At 54.0% G+C, this 13,828-nt stretch overlaps 23 non-coding genes across 23 annotated transcripts; all 23 read left to right on the top strand.

Annotated features, from left to right (window-relative positions):
• Positions 1-149: 149 nt before the first annotated feature.
• Trnae-cuc (transfer RNA glutamic acid (anticodon CUC)) lies at positions 150-221 on the top strand. The gene has a single exon. It is a non-coding gene; the product is annotated as a tRNA-Glu (tRNA).
• Positions 222-601: 380 nt separating this feature from the next.
• Positions 602-673, top strand: Trnah-gug (transfer RNA histidin (anticodon GUG)). Its single transcript has one exon. It is a non-coding gene; the product is annotated as a tRNA-His (tRNA).
• A 736-nt stretch (positions 674-1,409) lies between these two features.
• On the top strand, positions 1,410-1,491 carry Trnal-uag (transfer RNA leucine (anticodon UAG)). The gene has a single exon. It is a non-coding gene; the product is annotated as a tRNA-Leu (tRNA).
• Positions 1,492-1,936: 445 nt separating this feature from the next.
• Trnae-cuc (transfer RNA glutamic acid (anticodon CUC)) lies at positions 1,937-2,008 on the top strand. Its single transcript has one exon. It is a non-coding gene; the product is annotated as a tRNA-Glu (tRNA).
• Positions 2,009-2,388: 380 nt separating this feature from the next.
• Positions 2,389-2,460, top strand: Trnah-gug (transfer RNA histidin (anticodon GUG)). The gene has a single exon. It is a non-coding gene; the product is annotated as a tRNA-His (tRNA).
• A 736-nt stretch (positions 2,461-3,196) lies between these two features.
• On the top strand, positions 3,197-3,278 carry Trnal-uag (transfer RNA leucine (anticodon UAG)). The gene has a single exon. It is a non-coding gene; the product is annotated as a tRNA-Leu (tRNA).
• Positions 3,279-3,723: 445 nt separating this feature from the next.
• On the top strand, positions 3,724-3,795 carry Trnae-cuc (transfer RNA glutamic acid (anticodon CUC)). The gene has a single exon. It is a non-coding gene; the product is annotated as a tRNA-Glu (tRNA).
• A 380-nt stretch (positions 3,796-4,175) lies between these two features.
• Trnah-gug (transfer RNA histidin (anticodon GUG)) lies at positions 4,176-4,247 on the top strand. Its single transcript has one exon. It is a non-coding gene; the product is annotated as a tRNA-His (tRNA).
• A 736-nt stretch (positions 4,248-4,983) lies between these two features.
• Positions 4,984-5,065, top strand: Trnal-uag (transfer RNA leucine (anticodon UAG)). The gene has a single exon. It is a non-coding gene; the product is annotated as a tRNA-Leu (tRNA).
• Positions 5,066-5,510: 445 nt separating this feature from the next.
• On the top strand, positions 5,511-5,582 carry Trnae-cuc (transfer RNA glutamic acid (anticodon CUC)). Its single transcript has one exon. It is a non-coding gene; the product is annotated as a tRNA-Glu (tRNA).
• A 379-nt stretch (positions 5,583-5,961) lies between these two features.
• Positions 5,962-6,033, top strand: Trnah-gug (transfer RNA histidin (anticodon GUG)). The gene has a single exon. It is a non-coding gene; the product is annotated as a tRNA-His (tRNA).
• A 735-nt stretch (positions 6,034-6,768) lies between these two features.
• Positions 6,769-6,850, top strand: Trnal-uag (transfer RNA leucine (anticodon UAG)). The gene has a single exon. It is a non-coding gene; the product is annotated as a tRNA-Leu (tRNA).
• A 445-nt stretch (positions 6,851-7,295) lies between these two features.
• On the top strand, positions 7,296-7,367 carry Trnae-cuc (transfer RNA glutamic acid (anticodon CUC)). Its single transcript has one exon. It is a non-coding gene; the product is annotated as a tRNA-Glu (tRNA).
• Positions 7,368-7,747: 380 nt separating this feature from the next.
• On the top strand, positions 7,748-7,819 carry Trnah-gug (transfer RNA histidin (anticodon GUG)). Its single transcript has one exon. It is a non-coding gene; the product is annotated as a tRNA-His (tRNA).
• Positions 7,820-8,554: 735 nt separating this feature from the next.
• Trnal-uag (transfer RNA leucine (anticodon UAG)) lies at positions 8,555-8,636 on the top strand. The gene has a single exon. It is a non-coding gene; the product is annotated as a tRNA-Leu (tRNA).
• A 445-nt stretch (positions 8,637-9,081) lies between these two features.
• On the top strand, positions 9,082-9,153 carry Trnae-cuc (transfer RNA glutamic acid (anticodon CUC)). Its single transcript has one exon. It is a non-coding gene; the product is annotated as a tRNA-Glu (tRNA).
• A 380-nt stretch (positions 9,154-9,533) lies between these two features.
• Trnah-gug (transfer RNA histidin (anticodon GUG)) lies at positions 9,534-9,605 on the top strand. Its single transcript has one exon. It is a non-coding gene; the product is annotated as a tRNA-His (tRNA).
• A 735-nt stretch (positions 9,606-10,340) lies between these two features.
• Trnal-uag (transfer RNA leucine (anticodon UAG)) lies at positions 10,341-10,422 on the top strand. Its single transcript has one exon. It is a non-coding gene; the product is annotated as a tRNA-Leu (tRNA).
• Positions 10,423-10,867: 445 nt separating this feature from the next.
• Trnae-cuc (transfer RNA glutamic acid (anticodon CUC)) lies at positions 10,868-10,939 on the top strand. The gene has a single exon. It is a non-coding gene; the product is annotated as a tRNA-Glu (tRNA).
• A 380-nt stretch (positions 10,940-11,319) lies between these two features.
• Trnah-gug (transfer RNA histidin (anticodon GUG)) lies at positions 11,320-11,391 on the top strand. Its single transcript has one exon. It is a non-coding gene; the product is annotated as a tRNA-His (tRNA).
• A 735-nt stretch (positions 11,392-12,126) lies between these two features.
• On the top strand, positions 12,127-12,208 carry Trnal-uag (transfer RNA leucine (anticodon UAG)). The gene has a single exon. It is a non-coding gene; the product is annotated as a tRNA-Leu (tRNA).
• Positions 12,209-12,653: 445 nt separating this feature from the next.
• Positions 12,654-12,725, top strand: Trnae-cuc (transfer RNA glutamic acid (anticodon CUC)). Its single transcript has one exon. It is a non-coding gene; the product is annotated as a tRNA-Glu (tRNA).
• A 380-nt stretch (positions 12,726-13,105) lies between these two features.
• Positions 13,106-13,177, top strand: Trnah-gug (transfer RNA histidin (anticodon GUG)). Its single transcript has one exon. It is a non-coding gene; the product is annotated as a tRNA-His (tRNA).
• Positions 13,178-13,828: the final 651 nt, after the last annotated feature.

Here is a 13,828-nt window from a genome sequence, read left to right on the forward strand (position 1 = left end):
CTTTTGCTCTCATCATTGCTGGCGTTCGTCTCCACGAAATGCGTCCGGAGCACGCCGTTCTATAACGCGAGAGAGTGGATTTTTTACAGTTGTCGTCAGTTAACCGTGCGTGGCTGCTGCGTTCGCTGGAAAGAGCACTGCCGTCGTTATCCGGTGTGGTCTAGTGGCTAGGATACCTGGCTCTCACCCAGGAGGCCCGGGTTCGATTCCCGGTACCGGAATTGCGCGTTTTTGTTGCTCCTCTTATGCGACTTGTCTCGACTTTGCTCGACTGACGCTACGCTGACGCGTGCAGAAAGCTACGTTAAGTATGATTCACGGCAACACCTGACGGCGAGAGAGATGAAGCGTCTATCCACTTGTTATCCAGCCACATACCTGTAGTCAAGAGGCTTGGGGGACTGCAAGACATTGCCACGGAGGTGAATGCAGCTAACCACTGTAGTTAGTGTCCTGACAGCGCAGGCACGTTCATTTGCTCGTATACATGTGATGGAGACCGTGTCTGACACTGCTGTGGCGTACACCTTGGCCTAGGCTTTGCTGGGTATCGCCACTTGCATTCCAGCCAGCTGCCTTCGCGGGCGCCTCCGTGGCCATGGCCGTGATCGTCTAGTGGTTAGGACATTGCGTTGTGGCCGCAATAACCCAGGTTCGAATCCTGGTCACGGCAATTTTGAAAGTTTTGCCTTGCTGCCGTTGCAATGACGAGTACTCGAAATGACAGTACTCTCTTGATTTTTTTCACTCGTGTTCCGCAGGCCGCAGTTTGCACTACCACTTCATCCCCAACACGTAATGTCGCCTCCCAGAGCGCAGACGTCCGCTGCTCTCTGTAGTCGAAAAGGGCAGTTGTTTGAAGTGCGATGGATGAGCAGCCAGTCCCAGCAGAACAGGAAGTTGTGGCGTGCACTGTTTGTACAAATGCTAGGAACACTGGCGCACCAAGCAGCGCATGTAGCGTGGCCGAGCGCTTTAAGGCGCTGGTTTAAGGCACCAGTCTCTCTGTTGGCGCGGTTTCGAGTCCTGTAGCTGTCGGGGGTTTCGCTGTGATCGCGTTAACCTGCCGCTTTTTCTTCAAGTGTAACCTCCTTGAGCTCACATATGTTTGACACATGGAGCATTCTAGCTCCGCCTGACAGTTACAGCTACGATAATTTAGTGGTTACGGAAAGCCCAGGTTCGAAACCTGGTCACGGCACGAAAACGTCTCTTGACGCTGTCTCCTTAACTGCGACAGCTACAGACAAGTGGCGTCGCTACCATGCGGCGGGCACGGCTTTTTCTTGCTGTGGATGGCCTAAAGGGACGCTTCCAGTGGGAGAGCAGTGGAAATACATGCCAAGATACTTCCATTTCGAAGTGATCTTTGTAGTACAAAGGAAACGTTTTGCCGCTGCTGCTGCAACGGTAACGTGGCCGAGCGGTCTAAGGCGCTGGTTTTAGGCACCAGTCTCTTCGGAGGCGTGGGTTCGAATCCCACCGTTGCCACTTTTTACGTCTCATTTTTGTGCCGTTGCGGTGTGTTCTCGTGGGGTAGGACGCAGCTCTTGTGACGCGCGTGTTGTGTAGGTAGCGTGGCCGATCGGTCTAAGGCGCTGGTGTCAGGCACCATTCTCTTCGGAGGCGTGGGTTCCAATCCCACAGCTGCCAAGCGTGTAATGTCTCCTGTGTCGAAGGCAGATGCACTCATTGCCCGCAAAGGAAGCAGCACAACAAGGCGTGAGCGTCTGCTTGGTGAATGGTCGTAGAACAGTGCGTGGTGCAACGACAGCATTTGTAGGCACCTTTTGCTCTCATCATTGCTGGCGTTCGTCTCCACGAAATGCGTCCGGAGCACGCCGTTCTATAACGCGAGAGAGTGGATTTTTTACAGTTGTCGTCAGTTAACCGTGCGTGGCTGCTGCGTTCGCTGGAAAGAGCACTGCCGTCGTTATCCGGTGTGGTCTAGTGGCTAGGATACCTGGCTCTCACCCAGGAGGCCCGGGTTCGATTCCCGGTACCGGAATTGCGCGTTTTTGTTGCTCCTCTTATGCGACTTGTCTCGACTTTGCTCGACTGACGCTACGCTGACGCGTGCAGAAAGCTACGTTAAGTATGATTCACGGCAACACCTGACGGCGAGAGAGATGAAGCGTCTATCCACTTGTTATCCAGCCACATACCTGTAGTCAAGAGGCTTGGGGGACTGCAAGACATTGCCACGGAGGTGAATGCAGCTAACCACTGTAGTTAGTGTCCTGACAGCGCAGGCACGTTCATTTGCTCGTATACATGTGATGGAGACCGTGTCTGACACTGCTGTGGCGTACACCTTGGCCTAGGCTTTGCTGGGTATCGCCACTTGCATTCCAGCCAGCTGCCTTCGCGGGCGCCTCCGTGGCCATGGCCGTGATCGTCTAGTGGTTAGGACATTGCGTTGTGGCCGCAATAACCCAGGTTCGAATCCTGGTCACGGCAATTTTGAAAGTTTTGCCTTGCTGCCGTTGCAATGACGAGTACTCGAAATGACAGTACTCTCTTGATTTTTTTCACTCGTGTTCCGCAGGCCGCAGTTTGCACTACCACTTCATCCCCAACACGTAATGTCGCCTCCCAGAGCGCAGACGTCCGCTGCTCTCTGTAGTCGAAAAGGGCAGTTGTTTGAAGTGCGATGGATGAGCAGCCAGTCCCAGCAGAACAGGAAGTTGTGGCGTGCACTGTTTGTACAAATGCTAGGAACACTGGCGCACCAAGCAGCGCATGTAGCGTGGCCGAGCGCTTTAAGGCGCTGGTTTAAGGCACCAGTCTCTCTGTTGGCGCGGTTTCGAGTCCTGTAGCTGTCGGGGGTTTCGCTGTGATCGCGTTAACCTGCCGCTTTTTCTTCAAGTGTAACCTCCTTGAGCTCACATATGTTTGACACATGGAGCATTCTAGCTCCGCCTGACAGTTACAGCTACGATAATTTAGTGGTTACGGAAAGCCCAGGTTCGAAACCTGGTCACGGCACGAAAACGTCTCTTGACGCTGTCTCCTTAACTGCGACAGCTACAGACAAGTGGCGTCGCTACCATGCGGCGGGCACGGCTTTTTCTTGCTGTGGATGGCCTAAAGGGACGCTTCCAGTGGGAGAGCAGTGGAAATACATGCCAAGATACTTCCATTTCGAAGTGATCTTTGTAGTACAAAGGAAACGTTTTGCCGCTGCTGCTGCAACGGTAACGTGGCCGAGCGGTCTAAGGCGCTGGTTTTAGGCACCAGTCTCTTCGGAGGCGTGGGTTCGAATCCCACCGTTGCCACTTTTTACGTCTCATTTTTGTGCCGTTGCGGTGTGTTCTCGTGGGGTAGGACGCAGCTCTTGTGACGCGCGTGTTGTGTAGGTAGCGTGGCCGAGCGGTCTAAGGCGCTGGTGTCAGGCACCATTCTCTTCGGAGGCGTGGGTTCCAATCCCACAGCTGCCAAGCGTGTAATGTCTCCTGTGTCGAAGGCAGATGCACTCATTGCCCGCAAAGGAAGCAGCACAACAAGGCGTGAGCGTCTGCTTGGTGAATGGTCGTAGAACAGTGCGTGGTGCAACGACAGCATTTGTAGGCACCTTTTGCTCTCATCATTGCTGGCGTTCGTCTCCACGAAATGCGTCCGGAGCACGCCGTTCTATAACGCGAGAGAGTGGATTTTTTACAGTTGTCGTCAGTTAACCGTGCGTGGCTGCTGCGTTCGCTGGAAAGAGCACTGCCGTCGTTATCCGGTGTGGTCTAGTGGCTAGGATACCTGGCTCTCACCCAGGAGGCCCGGGTTCGATTCCCGGTACCGGAATTGCGCGTTTTTGTTGCTCCTCTTATGCGACTTGTCTCGACTTTGCTCGACTGACGCTACGCTGACGCGTGCAGAAAGCTACGTTAAGTATGATTCACGGCAACACCTGACGGCGAGAGAGATGAAGCGTCTATCCACTTGTTATCCAGCCACATACCTGTAGTCAAGAGGCTTGGGGGACTGCAAGACATTGCCACGGAGGTGAATGCAGCTAACCACTGTAGTTAGTGTCCTGACAGCGCAGGCACGTTCATTTGCTCGTATACATGTGATGGAGACCGTGTCTGACACTGCTGTGGCGTACACCTTGGCCTAGGCTTTGCTGGGTATCGCCACTTGCATTCCAGCCAGCTGCCTTCGCGGGCGCCTCCGTGGCCATGGCCGTGATCGTCTAGTGGTTAGGACATTGCGTTGTGGCCGCAATAACCCAGGTTCGAATCCTGGTCACGGCAATTTTGAAAGTTTTGCCTTGCTGCCGTTGCAATGACGAGTACTCGAAATGACAGTACTCTCTTGATTTTTTTCACTCGTGTTCCGCAGGCCGCAGTTTGCACTACCACTTCATCCCCAACACGTAATGTCGCCTCCCAGAGCGCAGACGTCCGCTGCTCTCTGTAGTCGAAAAGGGCAGTTGTTTGAAGTGCGATGGATGAGCAGCCAGTCCCAGCAGAACAGGAAGTTGTGGCGTGCACTGTTTGTACAAATGCTAGGAACACTGGCGCACCAAGCAGCGCATGTAGCGTGGCCGAGCGCTTTAAGGCGCTGGTTTAAGGCACCAGTCTCTCTGTTGGCGCGGTTTCGAGTCCTGTAGCTGTCGGGGGTTTCGCTGTGATCGCGTTAACCTGCCGCTTTTTCTTCAAGTGTAACCTCCTTGAGCTCACATATGTTTGACACATGGAGCATTCTAGCTCCGCCTGACAGTTACAGCTACGATAATTTAGTGGTTACGGAAAGCCCAGGTTCGAAACCTGGTCACGGCACGAAAACGTCTCTTGACGCTGTCTCCTTAACTGCGACAGCTACAGACAAGTGGCGTCGCTACCATGCGGCGGGCACGGCTTTTTCTTGCTGTGGATGGCCTAAAGGGACGCTTCCAGTGGGAGAGCAGTGGAAATACATGCCAAGATACTTCCATTTCGAAGTGATCTTTGTAGTACAAAGGAAACGTTTTGCCGCTGCTGCTGCAACGGTAACGTGGCCGAGCGGTCTAAGGCGCTGGTTTTAGGCACCAGTCTCTTCGGAGGCGTGGGTTCGAATCCCACCGTTGCCACTTTTTACGTCTCATTTTTGTGCCGTTGCGGTGTGTTCTCGTGGGGTAGGACGCAGCTCTTGTGACGCGCGTGTTGTGTAGGTAGCGTGGCCGAGCGGTCTAAGGCGCTGGTGTCAGGCACCATTCTCTTCGGAGGCGTGGGTTCCAATCCCACAGCTGCCAAGCGTGTAATGTCTCCTGTGTCGAAGGCAGATGCACTCATTGCCCGCAAAGGAAGCAGCACAACAAGGCGTGAGCGTCTGCTTGGTGAATGGTCGTAGAACAGTGCGTGGTGCAACGACAGCATTTGTAGGCACCTTTTGCTCTCATCATTGCTGGCGTTCGTCTCCACGAAATGCGTCCGGAGCACGCCGTTCTATAACGCGAGAGAGTGGATTTTTTACAGTTGTCGTCAGTTAACCGTGCGTGGCTGCTGCGTTCGCTGGAAAGAGCACTGCCGTCGTTATCCGGTGTGGTCTAGTGGCTAGGATACCTGGCTCTCACCCAGGAGGCCCGGGTTCGATTCCCGGTACCGGAATTGCGCGTTTTTGTTGCTCCTCTTATGCGACTTGTCTCGACTTTGCTCGACTGACGCTACGCTGACGCGTGCAGAAAGCTACGTTAAGTATGATTCACGGCAACACCTGACGGCGAGAGAGATGAAGCGTCTATCCACTTGTTATCCAGCCACATACCTGTAGTCAAGAGGCTTGGGGACTGCAAGACATTGCCACGGAGGTGAATGCAGCTAACCACTGTAGTTAGTGTCCTGACAGCGCAGGCACGTTCATTTGCTCGTATACATGTGATGGAGACCGTGTCTGACACTGCTGTGGCGTACACCTTGGCCTAGGCTTTGCTGGGTATCGCCACTTGCATTCCAGCCAGCTGCCTTCGCGGGCGCCTCCGTGGCCATGGCCGTGATCGTCTAGTGGTTAGGACATTGCGTTGTGGCCGCAATAACCCAGGTTCGAATTCTGGTCACGGCAATTTTGAAAGTTTTGCCTTGCTGCCGTTGCAATGACGAGTACTCGAAATGACAGTACTCTCTTGATTTTTTCACTCGTGTTCCGCAGGCCGCAGTTTGCACTACCACTTCATCCCCAACACGTAATGTCGCCTCCCAGAGCGCAGACGTCCGCTGCTCTCTGTAGTCGAAAAGGGCAGTTGTTTGAAGTGCGATGGATGAGCAGCCAGTCCCAGCAGAACAGGAAGCTGTGGCGTGCACTGTTTGTACAAATGCTAGGAACACTGGCGCACCAAGCAGCGCATGTAGCGTGGCCGAGCGCTTTAAGGCGCTGGTTTAAGGCACCAGTCTCTCTGTTGGCGCGGTTTCGAGTCCTGTAGCTGTCGGGGGTTTCGCTGTGATCGCGTTAACCTGCCGCTTTTTCTTCAAGTGTAACCTCCTTGAGCTCACATATGTTTGACACATGGAGCATTCTAGCTCCGCCTGACAGTTACAGCTACGATAATTTAGTGGTTACGGAAAGCCCAGGTTCGAAACCTGGTCACGGCACGAAAACGTCTCTTGACGCTGTCTCCTTAACTGCGACAGCTACAGACAAGTGGCGTCGCTACCATGCGGCGGGCACGGCTTTTTCTTGCTGTGGATGGCCTAAAGGGACGCTTCCAGTGGGAGAGCAGTGGAAATACATGCCAAGATACTTCCATTTCGAAGTGATCTTTGTAGTACAAAGGAAACGTTTTGCCGCTGCTGCTGCAACGGTAACGTGGCCGAGCGGTCTAAGGCGCTGGTTTTAGGCACCAGTCTCTTCGGAGGCGTGGGTTCGAATCCCACCGTTGCCACTTTTTACGTCTCATTTTTGTGCCGTTGCGGTGTGTTCTCGTGGGGTAGGACGCAGCTCTTGTGACGCGCGTGTTGTGTAGGTAGCGTGGCCGAGCGGTCTAAGGCGCTGGTGTCAGGCACCATTCTCTTCGGAGGCGTGGGTTCCAATCCCACAGCTGCCAAGCGTGTAATGTCTCCTGTGTCGAAGGCAGATGCACTCATTGCCCGCAAAGGAAGCAGCACAACAAGGCGTGAGCGTCTGCTTGGTGAATGGTCGTAGAACAGTGCGTGGTGCAACGACAGCATTTGTAGGCACCTTTTGCTCTCATCATTGCTGGCGTTCGTCTCCACGAAATGCGTCCGGAGCACGCCGTTCTATAACGCGAGAGAGTGGATTTTTTACAGTTGTCGTCAGTTAACCGTGCGTGGCTGCTGCGTTCGCTGGAAAGAGCACTGCCGTCGTTATCCGGTGTGGTCTAGTGGCTAGGATACCTGGCTCTCACCCAGGAGGCCCGGGTTCGATTCCCGGTACCGGAATTGCGCGTTTTTGTTGCTCCTCTTATGCGACTTGTCTCGACTTTGCTCGACTGACGCTACGCTGACGCGTGCAGAAAGCTACGTTAAGTATGATTCACGGCAACACCTGACGGCGAGAGAGATGAAGCGTCTATCCACTTGTTATCCAGCCACATACCTGTAGTCAAGAGGCTTGGGGGACTGCAAGACATTGCCACGGAGGTGAATGCAGCTAACCACTGTAGTTAGTGTCCTGACAGCGCAGGCACGTTCATTTGCTCGTATACATGTGATGGAGACCGTGTCTGACACTGCTGTGGCGTACACCTTGGCCTAGGCTTTGCTGGGTATCGCCACTTGCATTCCAGCCAGCTGCCTTCGCGGGCGCCTCCGTGGCCATGGCCGTGATCGTCTAGTGGTTAGGACATTGCGTTGTGGCCGCAATAACCCAGGTTCGAATTCTGGTCACGGCAATTTTGAAAGTTTTGCCTTGCTGCCGTTGCAATGACGAGTACTCGAAATGACAGTACTCTCTTGATTTTTTCACTCGTGTTCCGCAGGCCGCAGTTTGCACTACCACTTCATCCCCAACACGTAATGTCGCCTCCCAGAGCGCAGACGTCCGCTGCTCTCTGTAGTCGAAAAGGGCAGTTGTTTGAAGTGCGATGGATGAGCAGCCAGTCCCAGCAGAACAGGAAGCTGTGGCGTGCACTGTTTGTACAAATGCTAGGAACACTGGCGCACCAAGCAGCGCATGTAGCGTGGCCGAGCGCTTTAAGGCGCTGGTTTAAGGCACCAGTCTCTCTGTTGGCGCGGTTTCGAGTCCTGTAGCTGTCGGGGGTTTCGCTGTGATCGCGTTAACCTGCCGCTTTTTCTTCAAGTGTAACCTCCTTGAGCTCACATATGTTTGACACATGGAGCATTCTAGCTCCGCCTGACAGTTACAGCTACGATAATTTAGTGGTTACGGAAAGCCCAGGTTCGAAACCTGGTCACGGCACGAAAACGTCTCTTGACGCTGTCTCCTTAACTGCGACAGCTACAGACAAGTGGCGTCGCTACCATGCGGCGGGCACGGCTTTTTCTTGCTGTGGATGGCCTAAAGGGACGCTTCCAGTGGGAGAGCAGTGGAAATACATGCCAAGATACTTCCATTTCGAAGTGATCTTTGTAGTACAAAGGAAACGTTTTGCCGCTGCTGCTGCAACGGTAACGTGGCCGAGCGGTCTAAGGCGCTGGTTTTAGGCACCAGTCTCTTCGGAGGCGTGGGTTCGAATCCCACCGTTGCCACTTTTTACGTCTCATTTTTGTGCCGTTGCGGTGTGTTCTCGTGGGGTAGGACGCAGCTCTTGTGACGCGCGTGTTGTGTAGGTAGCGTGGCCGAGCGGTCTAAGGCGCTGGTGTCAGGCACCATTCTCTTCGGAGGCGTGGGTTCCAATCCCACAGCTGCCAAGCGTGTAATGTCTCCTGTGTCGAAGGCAGATGCACTCATTGCCCGCAAAGGAAGCAGCACAACAAGGCGTGAGCGTCTGCTTGGTGAATGGTCGTAGAACAGTGCGTGGTGCAACGACAGCATTTGTAGGCACCTTTTGCTCTCATCATTGCTGGCGTTCGTCTCCACGAAATGCGTCCGGAGCACGCCGTTCTATAACGCGAGAGAGTGGATTTTTTACAGTTGTCGTCAGTTAACCGTGCGTGGCTGCTGCGTTCGCTGGAAAGAGCACTGCCGTCGTTATCCGGTGTGGTCTAGTGGCTAGGATACCTGGCTCTCACCCAGGAGGCCCGGGTTCGATTCCCGGTACCGGAATTGCGCGTTTTTGTTGCTCCTCTTATGCGACTTGTCTCGACTTTGCTCGACTGACGCTACGCTGACGCGTGCAGAAAGCTACGTTAAGTATGATTCACGGCAACACCTGACGGCGAGAGAGATGAAGCGTCTATCCACTTGTTATCCAGCCACATACCTGTAGTCAAGAGGCTTGGGGGACTGCAAGACATTGCCACGGAGGTGAATGCAGCTAACCACTGTAGTTAGTGTCCTGACAGCGCAGGCACGTTCATTTGCTCGTATACATGTGATGGAGACCGTGTCTGACACTGCTGTGGCGTACACCTTGGCCTAGGCTTTGCTGGGTATCGCCACTTGCATTCCAGCCAGCTGCCTTCGCGGGCGCCTCCGTGGCCATGGCCGTGATCGTCTAGTGGTTAGGACATTGCGTTGTGGCCGCAATAACCCAGGTTCGAATTCTGGTCACGGCAATTTTGAAAGTTTTGCCTTGCTGCCGTTGCAATGACGAGTACTCGAAATGACAGTACTCTCTTGATTTTTTCACTCGTGTTCCGCAGGCCGCAGTTTGCACTACCACTTCATCCCCAACACGTAATGTCGCCTCCCAGAGCGCAGACGTCCGCTGCTCTCTGTAGTCGAAAAGGGCAGTTGTTTGAAGTGCGATGGATGAGCAGCCAGTCCCAGCAGAACAGGAAGCTGTGGCGTGCACTGTTTGTACAAATGCTAGGAACACTGGCGCACCAAGCAGCGCATGTAGCGTGGCCGAGCGCTTTAAGGCGCTGGTTTAAGGCACCAGTCTCTCTGTTGGCGCGGTTTCGAGTCCTGTAGCTGTCGGGGGTTTCGCTGTGATCGCGTTAACCTGCCGCTTTTTCTTCAAGTGTAACCTCCTTGAGCTCACATATGTTTGACACATGGAGCATTCTAGCTCCGCCTGACAGTTACAGCTACGATAATTTAGTGGTTACGGAAAGCCCAGGTTCGAAACCTGGTCACGGCACGAAAACGTCTCTTGACGCTGTCTCCTTAACTGCGACAGCTACAGACAAGTGGCGTCGCTACCATGCGGCGGGCACGGCTTTTTCTTGCTGTGGATGGCCTAAAGGGACGCTTCCAGTGGGAGAGCAGTGGAAATACATGCCAAGATACTTCCATTTCGAAGTGATCTTTGTAGTACAAAGGAAACGTTTTGCCGCTGCTGCTGCAACGGTAACGTGGCCGAGCGGTCTAAGGCGCTGGTTTTAGGCACCAGTCTCTTCGGAGGCGTGGGTTCGAATCCCACCGTTGCCACTTTTTACGTCTCATTTTTGTGCCGTTGCGGTGTGTTCTCGTGGGGTAGGACGCAGCTCTTGTGACGCGCGTGTTGTGTAGGTAGCGTGGCCGAGCGGTCTAAGGCGCTGGTGTCAGGCACCATTCTCTTCGGAGGCGTGGGTTCCAATCCCACAGCTGCCAAGCGTGTAATGTCTCCTGTGTCGAAGGCAGATGCACTCATTGCCCGCAAAGGAAGCAGCACAACAAGGCGTGAGCGTCTGCTTGGTGAATGGTCGTAGAACAGTGCGTGGTGCAACGACAGCATTTGTAGGCACCTTTTGCTCTCATCATTGCTGGCGTTCGTCTCCACGAAATGCGTCCGGAGCACGCCGTTCTATAACGCGAGAGAGTGGATTTTTTACAGTTGTCGTCAGTTAACCGTGCGTGGCTGCTGCGTTCGCTGGAAAGAGCACTGCCGTCGTTATCCGGTGTGGTCTAGTGGCTAGGATACCTGGCTCTCACCCAGGAGGCCCGGGTTCGATTCCCGGTACCGGAATTGCGCGTTTTTGTTGCTCCTCTTATGCGACTTGTCTCGACTTTGCTCGACTGACGCTACGCTGACGCGTGCAGAAAGCTACGTTAAGTATGATTCACGGCAACACCTGACGGCGAGAGAGATGAAGCGTCTATCCACTTGTTATCCAGCCACATACCTGTAGTCAAGAGGCTTGGGGGACTGCAAGACATTGCCACGGAGGTGAATGCAGCTAACCACTGTAGTTAGTGTCCTGACAGCGCAGGCACGTTCATTTGCTCGTATACATGTGATGGAGACCGTGTCTGACACTGCTGTGGCGTACACCTTGGCCTAGGCTTTGCTGGGTATCGCCACTTGCATTCCAGCCAGCTGCCTTCGCGGGCGCCTCCGTGGCCATGGCCGTGATCGTCTAGTGGTTAGGACATTGCGTTGTGGCCGCAATAACCCAGGTTCGAATTCTGGTCACGGCAATTTTGAAAGTTTTGCCTTGCTGCCGTTGCAATGACGAGTACTCGAAATGACAGTACTCTCTTGATTTTTTCACTCGTGTTCCGCAGGCCGCAGTTTGCACTACCACTTCATCCCCAACACGTAATGTCGCCTCCCAGAGCGCAGACGTCCGCTGCTCTCTGTAGTCGAAAAGGGCAGTTGTTTGAAGTGCGATGGATGAGCAGCCAGTCCCAGCAGAACAGGAAGCTGTGGCGTGCACTGTTTGTACAAATGCTAGGAACACTGGCGCACCAAGCAGCGCATGTAGCGTGGCCGAGCGCTTTAAGGCGCTGGTTTAAGGCACCAGTCTCTCTGTTGGCGCGGTTTCGAGTCCTGTAGCTGTCGGGGGTTTCGCTGTGATCGCGTTAACCTGCCGCTTTTTCTTCAAGTGTAACCTCCTTGAGCTCACATATGTTTGACACATGGAGCATTCTAGCTCCGCCTGACAGTTACAGCTACGATAATTTAGTGGTTACGGAAAGCCCAGGTTCGAAACCTGGTCACGGCACGAAAACGTCTCTTGACGCTGTCTCCTTAACTGCGACAGCTACAGACAAGTGGCGTCGCTACCATGCGGCGGGCACGGCTTTTTCTTGCTGTGGATGGCCTAAAGGGACGCTTCCAGTGGGAGAGCAGTGGAAATACATGCCAAGATACTTCCATTTCGAAGTGATCTTTGTAGTACAAAGGAAACGTTTTGCCGCTGCTGCTGCAACGGTAACGTGGCCGAGCGGTCTAAGGCGCTGGTTTTAGGCACCAGTCTCTTCGGAGGCGTGGGTTCGAATCCCACCGTTGCCACTTTTTACGTCTCATTTTTGTGCCGTTGCGGTGTGTTCTCGTGGGGTAGGACGCAGCTCTTGTGACGCGCGTGTTGTGTAGGTAGCGTGGCCGAGCGGTCTAAGGCGCTGGTGTCAGGCACCATTCTCTTCGGAGGCGTGGGTTCCAATCCCACAGCTGCCAAGCGTGTAATGTCTCCTGTGTCGAAGGCAGATGCACTCATTGCCCGCAAAGGAAGCAGCACAACAAGGCGTGAGCGTCTGCTTGGTGAATGGTCGTAGAACAGTGCGTGGTGCAACGACAGCATTTGTAGGCACCTTTTGCTCTCATCATTGCTGGCGTTCGTCTCCACGAAATGCGTCCGGAGCACGCCGTTCTATAACGCGAGAGAGTGGATTTTTTACAGTTGTCGTCAGTTAACCGTGCGTGGCTGCTGCGTTCGCTGGAAAGAGCACTGCCGTCGTTATCCGGTGTGGTCTAGTGGCTAGGATACCTGGCTCTCACCCAGGAGGCCCGGGTTCGATTCCCGGTACCGGAATTGCGCGTTTTTGTTGCTCCTCTTATGCGACTTGTCTCGACTTTGCTCGACTGACGCTACGCTGACGCGTGCAGAAAGCTACGTTAAGTATGATTCACGGCAACACCTGACGGCGAGAGAGATGAAGCGTCTATCCACTTGTTATCCAGCCACATACCTGTAGTCAAGAGGCTTGGGGGACTGCAAGACATTGCCACGGAGGTGAATGCAGCTAACCACTGTAGTTAGTGTCCTGACAGCGCAGGCACGTTCATTTGCTCGTATACATGTGATGGAGACCGTGTCTGACACTGCTGTGGCGTACACCTTGGCCTAGGCTTTGCTGGGTATCGCCACTTGCATTCCAGCCAGCTGCCTTCGCGGGCGCCTCCGTGGCCATGGCCGTGATCGTCTAGTGGTTAGGACATTGCGTTGTGGCCGCAATAACCCAGGTTCGAATTCTGGTCACGGCAATTTTGAAAGTTTTGCCTTGCTGCCGTTGCAATGACGAGTACTCGAAATGACAGTACTCTCTTGATTTTTTCACTCGTGTTCCGCAGGCCGCAGTTTGCACTACCACTTCATCCCCAACACGTAATGTCGCCTCCCAGAGCGCAGACGTCCGCTGCTCTCTGTAGTCGAAAAGGGCAGTTGTTTGAAGTGCGATGGATGAGCAGCCAGTCCCAGCAGAACAGGAAGCTGTGGCGTGCACTGTTTGTACAAATGCTAGGAACACTGGCGCACCAAGCAGCGCATGTAGCGTGGCCGAGCGCTTTAAGGCGCTGGTTTAAGGCACCAGTCTCTCTGTTGGCGCGGTTTCGAGTCCTGTAGCTGTCGGGGGTTTCGCTGTGATCGCGTTAACCTGCCGCTTTTTCTTCAAGTGTAACCTCCTTGAGCTCACATATGTTTGACACATGGAGCATTCTAGCTCCGCCTGACAGTTACAGCTACGATAATTTAGTGGTTACGGAAAGCCCAGGTTCGAAACCTGGTCACGGCACGAAAACGTCTCTTGACGCTGTCTCCTTAACTGCGACAGCTACAGACAAGTGGCGTCGCTACCATGCGGCGGGCACGGCTTTTTCTTGCTGTGGATGGCCTAAAGGGACGCTTCCAGTGGGAGA

This window comes from Schistocerca serialis, unplaced genomic scaffold (genome assembly GCF_023864345.2).
Source record: "Schistocerca serialis cubense isolate TAMUIC-IGC-003099 unplaced genomic scaffold, iqSchSeri2.2 HiC_scaffold_335, whole genome shotgun sequence".
NCBI classification, from domain to species: domain Eukaryota; kingdom Metazoa; phylum Arthropoda; class Insecta; order Orthoptera; family Acrididae; genus Schistocerca; species Schistocerca serialis.